The sequence below is a fragment of the Pygocentrus nattereri genome, chromosome 10, assembly GCF_015220715.1.
Source record: "Pygocentrus nattereri isolate fPygNat1 chromosome 10, fPygNat1.pri, whole genome shotgun sequence".
NCBI lineage: Eukaryota > Metazoa > Chordata > Actinopteri > Characiformes > Serrasalmidae > Pygocentrus > Pygocentrus nattereri.
Genome location: NC_051220.1, coordinates 18,317 through 30,000, shown reverse-complemented (window position 1 = coordinate 30,000; position 11,684 = coordinate 18,317). Strand labels below are relative to the sequence as shown.

The window sequence follows — 11,684 nt, the reverse complement described above, 5'->3', positions numbered from 1 at the left end:
GCAAAATTACTACAGCCACTGCTTCAGAACTGAAATGCCACAAAGTTGCAATTACAAAACTCTGCGGCTTTTAGTTGGAGACAATGGTTACAGGAAGTGGATGAACAACGCGTGCACAGTCAGAGCGAAGTCGAGCTGAAGTGCCGCATGAAACGGTCGTCAATGGAGTGAACTGTTCAGACAGTTTAGCCAGCTGTAGTTAGTGACATGGCTAACTAACTAACACTGAGGCTGGTTCACCTTATTTTGCAGCATTATTGCAGACAGTGGTCTGAAATATGAACAGACTGGGTCAAAAGGAGCTGTTTGGGGGATGTGGGGTTCTTGCCTGCCACCACTACTGAAAAGAAAATCTAGAGGAAACACTGATTAAGCACTAAAAGAGAAGACTTATCTTTGCAGTGGGACGCTGCATAAAGTATTAAATGAAGATGCCAACAACTGCAGCACACAGATTCAGACAATCTTTGTACAATGGTTAGAAGACTTGATTTGTGTGAATTTGTGGCCTGGCATACATTTGAATATGAGCATCCTTAACAAAAACATGAAAGTTTTGGTAGATTTAACAAGGGGTTTCTCTCATCTGCCCACCAAACAAGTGGCTCCCTGCATGTAAAATGTTTTGGATGTATTGAAAAGCACTATGGAAACACTATGCGAGTGGCATCCATCTCATTCAGTCTGCTTGGCTCCTACCCAACTCACTTGAAACCAATTACAATCAACCTTGTATTTGCAGAAGACCACGCCCAGCAGACCCAGCACATCCCACTGACCGAGTTTAACACTGTCAAAATTGTCGAAATACTAGGCTGCCTAGAGGTTTTGGGTGTTGGGACACTGCCGTGACCATCCAATACTAGTACCTGATCTCACTAATGCTCGTGTGGCTGAATGCAATCAAACCTTCACAGGTTTTTAAGTGTCAGCAATAACTGAACTGTAAATAAATTGAAACAACTAAGCAAAAGTGCAGTTAAAATTAAAAGTTTAAAGTTCAACTTAGTGTGTATATCTAAAATACATATGGGATTAAAATAAGTACAACAGACATCTTAAGTCATTTAATAATGAGCAAAAGGGATAAAAAGGGGGACAAAAGTTTTATAAAAGAGACGACCCCCCCCCCCACCCCCCTTTTTAAATTTATTCAATTTTTTTTATGGGGGTGGATTCTCCTTGTATTCTAGGCCCAAAGTGTTTGTGCACAGCACTCTAACACATTACTGGTCTTCTACTGCCATTCATCAAAGCCTGAGGCGCTGATGCTAAGGCATGGTTTGTGTACATGGCCAAAAGGAAAAAAAGGCACTTGTCTCTCTCAGCAATCAGCAAAACCGCCAGCTTCACATTCGCTGTATCTCTACAAAAGATCAGTAAGAGACCACAGTCAATACCAATGACGTATTATCACAGAATTCCTCGCTGCAAAGCGAAGAGAGACGTCTGAAACCAACGTTAGTGACCGCCATCTGGTTTTGCATGTTGGTTGCATTGGCTCTTAAATCTTGGCCGGATGATCTACAGTGCGTGACCTAGATTAACTATAAAAGCCTAAACTTAAAAAAATGAAACCAAGAAAAAGGATCTCACTTCAGTGGTGTTGTTTTGATCAGCTGAAGTCTTAAACTGCAAACATTAAAGCACTGTGTGTTTATAGTCTTGGACAAAACAGAAAAAACTGATCTCAAACACTGTGACGCCGATTTGACGCTTGGACACTGAACTGACACTGAAACTAAGAACCGTAAATTTAGACTGTGATGTCACCTTCAAACACATCCTACCCTCCTGCTCCGCCCTTCATGAGGCTGAGCAACAACAGAGGAATGAAGAGGGAGGAAGGTGAAACGAAACAGGAAGTAGAAAGACTTCTGAACAATGTAGCTGTACTCCCACCCAGACCTCGTGGCCGTGTGGGCAGAGGGAGCTGGGGGTCAGATACACTGATCCCAGAACAACGCCTGACGCTGACACTACGGCCATATTACAGACATTAGTGATTACTTGAACACAAATAAGTACAACTGCTGGGAAAGGTTTTAAATCTTTGCGTTGATCCCATTTTCAGCATTTCTTCAGTTTGTTCTGAGACTAACAGGACTAGTTAGTCTAGTCAGAGCTACATAAAGTTAGTCCGACACTGTAATTATTTGTCAGCAACATGATGACACTCAACCCTCATCACTGAAGACAGGTTATAATGGCATCAGAGCAGAAGTTATACAGCTATCCATTTAACCGCTGCTCTGTTCTTTACACTGCGGCTCCCAGGTTTGAACCTGGAAGACCAACATTGAGCCCAGGAGATTTTTGCTCCAATCCATGTGACTCATGTCAAGGAAATCAACAAACTGCAAGACTCTGACCATCCAAGAGAGAATTTGTTCACCTTTGTCTTACAGTTAGCAGGACAATTCCAACCATTTTTCTCATTTTCTGCATAATTCAATGGTTAAGATGAGAAAACAACTAGGAATTCTGCTAATGATTCACTACAAGACCTCAGGAAGACTCTGCCCCTCTCCCTCCCCTTCCCCCCCTACCCTTTCTCTCCCTCCCCTTCCCCCCCTACCCTTTCTCTCCCTCCCCTTCCCCCCCTACCCTTTCTCTCCCTCCCCTTCCCCCCCTACCCTTTCTCTCCCTCCCCTTCCCCCCCTCCCCTTTCTCTCCCTCCCCTTCCCCCCCTACCCTTTCTCTCCCTCCCCTTCCCCCCCTACCCTTTCTCTCCCTCCCCTTTAGTACAACATCACCTACTGGCCTGTCAACTACATAACCGCTGCCCACGCGAACCCTCATCATCCCTACATAAAAGAAGTGTTCACTGTTGTTGGAAAGGGTTCCTACAGGATGACTTGCTGTGTGCAGGTCCATCACTGTCGGGACATTTTAGATGATGTTTGTGATATTTAATTGCTCACCCTTAGGAATCCACCCCAAAGCACTTACTGATGCAAAAAGATCCCCCTACCTTCAACATACATCATCAGAAGGGGGGTTAGTCTAGTCTTCAAGCTAGAACATCTCACTCTGGGTAGTACTGTGGCCCCACTGTAGAGGGTGGGAGACCATGTTTACAACAGGTGTGAATTTCTGAATCTGGCCAGAATATCAGACTTGTACTCAAGTAGTGTTTTAATGAATGACTTCAACCTATATTTATGTAAATTTCTGACACAGTGGCATTCTTTTCCATCGCTGTAGGAAGAACCGAAAACCAAAAGAACCCTGTGGCTTCCAAAACGTGAAGTAAAGCCTTATCATGCAAAAGACCATGAGAGAAATAAAATCAAAACGTCTGGTGTGGAAACAACTAGTAATGGCAGGTTTACGTGCTGCGTTAGTAATAAAGCATCTCAGCTCATGAAACAGTGTCATAACTAACTAGGCCTGACAGAAAAACCTGTATAACCTGGTGCTACAAGTACAAAGAAGAGGAGAAAGGGAACCTGTATTCAGCAGCTATTACGTGCATATCATCCATTTTGCAATTTAGAATATACACGGATCAACATATGTACTCTCTGTCTTTATTATGAGGCCTCTAAAACGCAGACCTGAGGATAATAGAACTTTAAGGCCTATATATCACAACCTGGTCTGTTCTAAAGCTGATAAAATAATGTGTGAAGTGATTTTCAAAAAAAGTAATTTCCTACCTTATTACACCGACTACTGCAGAAGTCCCAGCCGTTCTACCGCACGGTGTAGCAGGTAAACACACAGGAACAAGGCCGAGAACCAAACAGCCCCTGCGGCTCTCTCTGCGCTCCGGCGGAGCCCGGACTAGTTTAATAAGCAGGACACGAGCGTGAACAGCAAGTCCAACTCGGAATAAAACTCCCCGCTAGCCCGATAAACAGCACGGGGTCACTGCAGCCGGTCATCGCCGAATCACCGCGTCTGTGTTTATTACACAGCGCGCTTCCTGAAAATGACAGGAACGGTTTCAGCGACAGGACACAAACCGGTCACATCAGCGCTCCGCCACCAGCCCGACAGACCGGTTCACAGCTCCGCCACCAGCCCGACAGACCGGTTCACAGCTCGCCCAGCCGGTTCGGCTGAAGCGACTGGGAAGAGTCCTAAAAACTCTGAACTGCTTCTGGACAAACCTCGACACAAGCTACATCGGCATGAAGGCCTGGCGGCCACTGTACTGCAGCTTAAACGGCCTGGCTTCACATTTTTGCCCCACTGGCTTCTTGTCGAAATTTCCGTTCCACCTTAAACGGCGCAGCAGTTCAATCCGAGCGAGTAAAGCCAGCCCATTGTACCTGCTGTACCGTTTAAGGTGGAACGGAACGTTCTCCCAGGAGGCAGGATATGCAGCCAACTTCAGCTGCAGCTTCGTCACTGGTCTACAGTTAAAATGAATCAAGTCAGGCTTGATGTATTCTGTGCGCACCATATGCAGAGGATGTAGAGCAGGAGCAGCTACAACTGACCAGCGTTAAACAGCAGCTACTTACATTACACACGGAGACGGTCATTGTCGTTTAGGCGTAAATGTCCTCTGTCACAATGCGCGGTTATACCCGCTGCGGGGGTCGCTGGGCTTTAGGGCTTTAGGCTACAGCGGGGAATTCAGGCGTTATAACCCTTTATAACTCCGACTACCTGTTGCTGCTACTGCTGTCAGACAAACAACATGGCTGCCTGCTCGGCCTGCCGTACACGGGCCCTCCCGTTGGTCCCCGCCCCCGAGCGTCAATTGCTCTGTGATTGGCCAGTAGGTTCACGCTCACGCGCACCCTCAGTCAGAACCACGCCCTGCTATAGATGTACATACTAGACGCCGCGCTGGATCCGGTCAGGCACGTCAGCGGAGCCGCCATTTTAGGGCGGTCAACATCCACGCTTACACCTGTGTGATGTGTGTGATGTCTGATATCTGTGATGTGTGTGTGTGATGTCTGTGTAATGTCTGTGATGTCTGTGTGATGTCTGTGATGTGTGTGTGATGTCTGTGTGGTGTCTTGATGTGTGTGTGATGTCTGTGTGGTGTCTGTGATGTCTGTGTGGTGTCTGTGATGTCTGTGTGATGTCTGTGTGGTGTCTGTGATGTCTGTGTGGTGTCTGTGATGTCTGTGATGTGTGTGTGTGATGTATGTGTGGTGTCTGTGATGTCTGTGTGATGTGTGTGTGTGGTGTCTGTGATGTCTGTGTGATGTGTGTGTGATGTCTGTGTGGTGTCTGTGATGTCTGTGTGATGTCTGTGTGTAGATACGGCCATGTGGTTAGTGAGGCAAAAAGAACCTGTTGATGTGATTGTTTTTCTTCTGGTTTTATATTACAACCCCAATTCCAGTGAAGTTGGGACGTTGTGTAAAACTTAAATAAAAACAGAATACGATGATTTACAAATCCTTTTCAACCCATATTCAATTGAATCCACTACAAAGACGAGATATTTAATGTTCAAACGGATAAATTTTATTGTTTTTTGCAAATATTCACTCATTTTGAATTTGATGCCTGCAACACGTTCCAAAGAAGTTGGGACAGGGGCAACAAAAGACTGGGAAAGTTGAGGAATGGTCAAAAAACACCTGTTTGGAACATTCCACAGGTGAACAGGTTAATTGGAAACAGGTGAGTTTTGAACATTAAATATCTCCATTTGAACATTAAATATCTCGTCTTTGTAGTGTATTCAGTTGAATATCGGTTGAAAAGAATTTGTAAATCATAGTATTCTGTTTTCATTTATGTTTTACACAACGTCCCAACTTCACTGGAATTGGGGTTGTAAGCTTATTTAATGCAATAGCAGGGCACAAATTACGGGGGGGATTGGAAATGTATTACCCCCCTGATTAAGACTTGAACCACCCAAAAGGGGTAAAAAAAAACTAGAACATTTATATATCCTTATAACCTATAATGTTAAATATTACAATAAATCTACAGGATCCATGCCTGGGAGAATCTTGTAATATGATTTCACACACCCCTAAAGTGGATCATACCATTCCTTGTAAGTAATTATCCCTCTCGTCTGCCTGTCTCATGCTAATTATTGGTCACGTGGTTTGCATCTTCACTAAGGTGCACAAGCTGCACAGGCCAAGGCTCTGCGTGTGGAGTAGTGTATTGCTTAAATACACATTATTACCTTCAGTAAATCACTCACATGAATTCATGAATTCGAATAGGAATCCATGTTTAGTTTTGCGTAGGCTGTTTGTAATGTCTGCACAACATGAGAAGAAATGTATACAACTCATAAAACACTTGTCTACTAAGGTTCAATGTAACATATGCACCATTTTAATGTGGAAGGGTAAATGCGTTTTAATGTGGAAGGGTAAATGTGAACATAAAACTAAAAGCTTCATACTCTGGTGGCTGTAGAAGTGAGGAATTAGTTCCCCAGATGAGTAACTTAGTTCTACAGTAAACTCAAATATTCATGCTGTGACTCAATACATTGAAGATAAAATTCTGTTTCACTTAACACGATTAGCTAAAATAGAATTTATGGGCTGTTCTAATAAAAAGTAATATGCTGAAAGCTTAAAGTTGAAAGCATAGTTAAAATGGTTACTGCAGATTAAGATTATTTGCTGCTTCAGAAAAAAATAATGCCTAGTTTTGCAGTAAAACTGATGATACAGGATGAGTTACTGTTTTTATGCAACATCTTTACAGTGACATAACAGCCATACACTGTAAACTGCATTTAAAGTATCACACTGGTTTAAAGTTTTAAGTAAAACTTTATTTATATAGCACTTTTCCAGAGTGACTCACAAAGTGCTTTACAAAGTACTTACAAATAAAATACAAGATAATTAAGGTCATTATGATTATATACTCAAATAAGTAATATACACAGTTTAAATACTCAATTGCACACAGACCTATAAAGCACATTGATCAAAAGCTGTTAAAAACAAGAGAATAAAAATCTTTAAATAAAAAAAATTAAAAAGTCTTTAAATATTTTTAAAAACCTCAATTGATTCAGAGAGTCTGACATCAGTAGGAAGATTATTCCACAATTTTGGAGCATAAAATACAAAAGCCCGGTCCACCTGTGATTTTTAGTTGGTACGTGGAACAGATAGTAACTCCTGATTTGAAGACCTTAAAGTTCTCTCACTATGAAGAGGACATAAGAGCTCAGTAATGTATGCTGGATCTTCGTTATGAACAGCCTGATAAGCATTAAAATTTTATAATCAATTCTATAGCTTACAGGCAACCAGTGTAGAGAAGCCAATACTGGTGTAATATGTTCCCTACGCTTCGTCCTAGTAAGACGAGCAGCTGCATTTTGAACAAGCTGTAGACGAGCCACCTCTCTCTGACTCAGATAAGTAAATAAGGCATTGCAGTAGTCCAAACGGGTGGAGACAAAAGCATGAATAATTTTTTCAATGTCAGAAAAGGGCAGGAAATTTCTAATTTTATTAATATTTCTAAGTTGAAAAAAGCAGAATTGAAGAAGGAGAAACTGAGGTGGGAGTCAAAAGTCACACAGAGATTTCTCACAAAGGAGCCCACAATTAAAACCTCTGTCTGTTCATCATTTAGTTTAAGAAAATTGAGACATCCAGGATTTAATGGCTGTCAGGCAATTGGTAAGATAAGCCAATCTACCAGTGTAATTTCATTTGACAAATAGATATATCTGTGTATCTTGAATAAGATCACCTAAAGGGAGCGTATATAAAGAAAATAAAAGTGGACCCAAGATAGACCCTTGAGGCACCCCACTGCTGAGAGATGCAAGGGCAGACATTCTGTCACCCACAGACACCAAAAATGACCTGTTTGATAAATAACAATAAAACCATTTTAGTGCTTTTCACAGAAATTCCAGCCCATTGACTTAACCTTTCCAATAAAATACCATGATCAATAGTATCAAAAGCTGCGCTTATATCCAAAAGAATTAAGTGATACCTCACCAGCATCAGCATGCATTAAAATATCATTTAAGACTCTCAGAAGAGCTGTCTCTTCTCTAACCCTAACTCCATCCATCCATCCATCCATCCATTATCTTCCACTTGTCCGGGGTTCGGGTCGCGGGGGCAGCATCCTAAGCAATGAAGCCCAGACCTCCCTTTCCCCAGCCACTTCCACCAGCTCTCCAAGGGGGATTCCGAGGCGCTCCCAGGCCAGCTGGGTGATATAGTCGCGCCAGCGTGTCCTGGGTCTTCCCCGGGGTCTCCTCCCAGGTGGACTCGCCTGTGACACCTCCCGAGGGAGGCGTCCAGGAGGCATCCTAACCAGATGCCCGAACCACCTCAGCTGGCTCCTCTCGACGTGAAGAAGCAGCGGCTCTACTCCGAGTCCCTCCCGGATGACTGAACTTCTCACCCTATCTCTAAGGGAGAGTCCAGCCACCCTGTGGAGGAAACTCATTTTGGCCGCTTGTATTCGCGATTTTATTCTTTCGGTCATTACCCAAAGCTCATGACCATAGGTGAGGGTAGGAACGTAGATCGACCAGTAAATCGAGAGCCTTGCCTTATGGCTCAGCTCTTTCTTTACCACAACAGACCGGTAAAGAGCCCGCATCACTGCTGACCCAGCACCAATCCGCTTGTCAATCTCCCGCTCCCTTGTACCATCACTCGTGAACAAGACCCCGAGATACTTGAACTCCTCCACTTGAGGCAAGAGCCTATCCCCGACCCAGAGAGGGCTCTCCACCCTTTTCCGCCTGAGAACCATGGCCTCGGATTTGGAGGTACTGATTCTCATCCCAGCCGCTTCACACTCGGCTGCAAACCGATCCAGCGAAAGCTGAAGCTCGCGGCCTGATGTCCCCAATAGGACCACATCATCTGCAAACAGCAGCGATGTGACCCTGAGGTCACCAAACCGGACACCCTCCATCCCTTGACTGCGCCTAGAAATTCTATCCATAAAAATTATGAATAGAATCGGTGACAAAGGGCAGTATTCTATGTACTCGATCCCCTCATCAGGGGATCACTCACTCTGTTCTCCCTAAAGGGACGAACGCCGGGCTCCCGAACTCGTGTTCTGTAGTTTGGGGTCCATCTATGGTTAAAGTCGGGGGGCCCGTTGTTGGGGCCCCTGACTACAGATTGGGTGGGGTCTGGTTTTATAGGTTAGGGATTAGATTGAAAGTTTTAGGGTTAGGTTAGCGTGTGCTGTGTAGTGCAGTGTGTGGTGGTGTGTTGTGCAGTGCGTTGTGTGTGTGTGTGGTGTGTTGTGGTGCAGTGCGCCGTGTGTGGTGTGTGTTGTGCACTGTATGATGTGTGTGCAATGTGGTGCAGTGTGTGTTGTGAGGTGTGGTGTGTCGTGGTGCAGTGCGCTGTGTGTGTGCTGCATGTGTGTGCCGTGTGTGTTGTGAGGTGCAGTGTGGTGTGTGGTGCACTGTGTGTGTTGTGCACTGCATGTTGTGTGTGCAATGTGGTGCAGTGTGTGTTGTGAGGTGTGGTGTGTCGTGGTGCAGTGTGCTGTGTGTGTGCTGCATGTGTGTGCCGTGTGTGTTGTGAGGTGTGGTGTGTGGTGCGCTGTATGAGGTGTGTTGTGAAGTGTAGTGTTTGTTGTGCGGTGTGTTGTGGTGTAATGTGTGTTGTAGTGTGTTGTGTTGTGTGGTGCAGTGTGCTGTGTGTGCTGCCTATGTGTGTAGTGTGGTGTGTGTGGTGCGTTGTGAAGTGCAGTGTGTGTTGTGCGGTGTGCTGTGGTGTAGTGTGTGTTGTGTTGTGGTGTTTCGTTTAGTATTTACTGTTTTTAGTTTAGTGTTGGGGTTTTTAAGTCTAGGTGTTAGTAGATGAACAGAGTTATGATTGCGTAGGGGCTGTATTTGTGTTATTATAATTTAGGGAGTGTGGTTAAGTGTTTGGATTGGTTTAGGGAGTATGATTAAGTGTTTGGATTGGTTTAGGGAGTATGATTAAGTGTTTGGATTGGTTTAGGGAGTATGATTAAGTGTTTGGATTGGTTTAGGGAGTATGATTAAGTGTTTGGATTGGTTTAGGGAGAGTGGTTAAGTGTTTGGATTGGTTTAGGGAGAGTGGTTAAGTGTTTGGATTGGTTTAGGGAGAGTGGTTAAGTGTTTGGATTGGTTTAGGGAGTGTGGTTAAGTGTTTCGATTGGTTTAGGGAGAGTGGTTAAGTGTTTCGATTGGTTTAGGGAGAGTGGTTAAGTGTTTCGATTGGTTTAGGGAGAGTGGTTAAGTGTTTGGATTGATTTAGGGAGTATGGTTAAGTGTTTCGATTGGTTTAGGGAGAGTGGTTAAGTGTTTCGATTGGTTTAGGGAGTGTGGTTAAGTGTTTCGATTGGTTTAGGGAGTGTGGTTAAGTGTTTCGATTGGTTTAGGGAGTGTGGTTAAGTGTTTCGATTGGTTTAGGGAGAGTGGTTAAGTGTTTGGATTGGTTTAGGGAGAGTGGTTAAGTGTTTGGATTGGTTTAGGGAGAGTGGTTAAGTGTTTGGATTGGTTTAGGGAGAGTGGTTAAGTGTTTGGATTGGTTTAGGGAGTGTGGTTAAGTGTTTGGATTGGTTTAGGGAGAGTGGTTAAGTGTTTCGATTGGTTTAGGGAGAGTGGTTAAGTGTTTCGATTGGTTTAGGGAGAGTGGTTAAGTGTTTGGATTGATTTAGGGAGTATGGTTAAGTGTTTGGATTGGTTTAGGGAGAGTGGTTAAGTGTTTGGATTGGTTTAGGGAGTGTGGTTAAGTGTTTCGATTGGTTTAGGGAGAGTGGTTAAGTGTTTCGATTGGTTTAGGGAGAGTGGTTAAGTGTTTCGATTGGTTTAGGGAGAGTGGATAAGTGTTTCGATTGGTTTAGGGAGAGTGGTTAAGTGTTTCGATTGGTTTAGGGAGTGTGATTAAGTGTTTCGATTGGTTTAGGGAGTACGGTTAAGTGTTTGGATTGGTTTAGGGAGTACGGTTAAGTGTTTCGATTGGTTTAGGGAGTACGGTTAAGTGTTTCGATTGGTTTAGGGAGTACGGTTAAGTGTTTGGATTGGTTTAGGGAGTACGGTTTAGTGTTTGGATTGGTTAAGGGAGTACGGTTTAGTGTTTGATTAGTTTAGGGAGTACGGTTTAGTGTTTGATTAGTTTAGGGAGTACGGTTTAGTGTTTGATTAGTTTAGGGAGTACGGTTTAGTGTTTGATTAGTTTAGGGAGTACGGTTTAGTGTTTGATTAGGTTAGGGTTAGGGTTAGGTTAGGGTTAGGGGTTAGGGTTAGGGCTGGGGTTTAGGGTTATGGTTAGGTTTTAGGGCTGGGTTTAGGGTTACGGTTAGGTTTTAGGGCTGGGTTTGGGATTACGGTTAGGTTTAGGGCTGGTTTTAGTGTTGGGGTTATGTTTTTAGTGTGATGGTAGTTTTGGGGTCATATTTTTTAATGTTCACTGCATTATGAGACTAAGAAGGAACAGATAAAGAAGGAAGGAATTACCCTACTAGGCTGAGCCGGGCATTCTCTAGGTCTGACTTGGCCCATGTTTTAAGCTTATTTATTCCCCAAGGTTTGGGATGTTTTTTAGTATTGTATTCGACAGGAGACTGCTGGGATTCGATTAGCGTGCTTGGTCCGAAGGCTCTGGCTGGGTTAGGTTTAGAGAACATACAATGACTTCCCCCATCAACTGTCCTCAACAGCCGTGGTTAGATAGGAAGATCAAGGGTATTGCATGGGCCACCGCTTGTTAAGTCACGCCATCGGGCCTTTCAGTTCCTCTGTCTGTGGA

The 11,684-nt window shown here is 43.9% G+C and overlaps 1 protein-coding gene across 3 annotated transcripts in view; it reads right to left on the bottom strand.

Annotated features, from left to right (window-relative positions):
• itsn2b (intersectin 2b) overlaps positions 1 to 4,674 on the bottom strand; it is a 50,418-nt gene extending 45,744 nt beyond the window's left edge. For 2 of the 3 annotated variants that reach the window (XM_037541927.1, XM_017720311.2), the window contains exon 1: positions 4,476 to 4,674. The gene's annotated coding sequence lies outside the window, so the exon portion shown is untranslated. Of the gene's footprint in view, positions 1 to 3,662; positions 3,913 to 4,475 lie in introns of those variants that run through there. The other variant, XM_037541928.1, reaches the window with a different exon arrangement.
• Between the last annotated feature and the right edge of the window lie 7,010 nt (positions 4,675 to 11,684).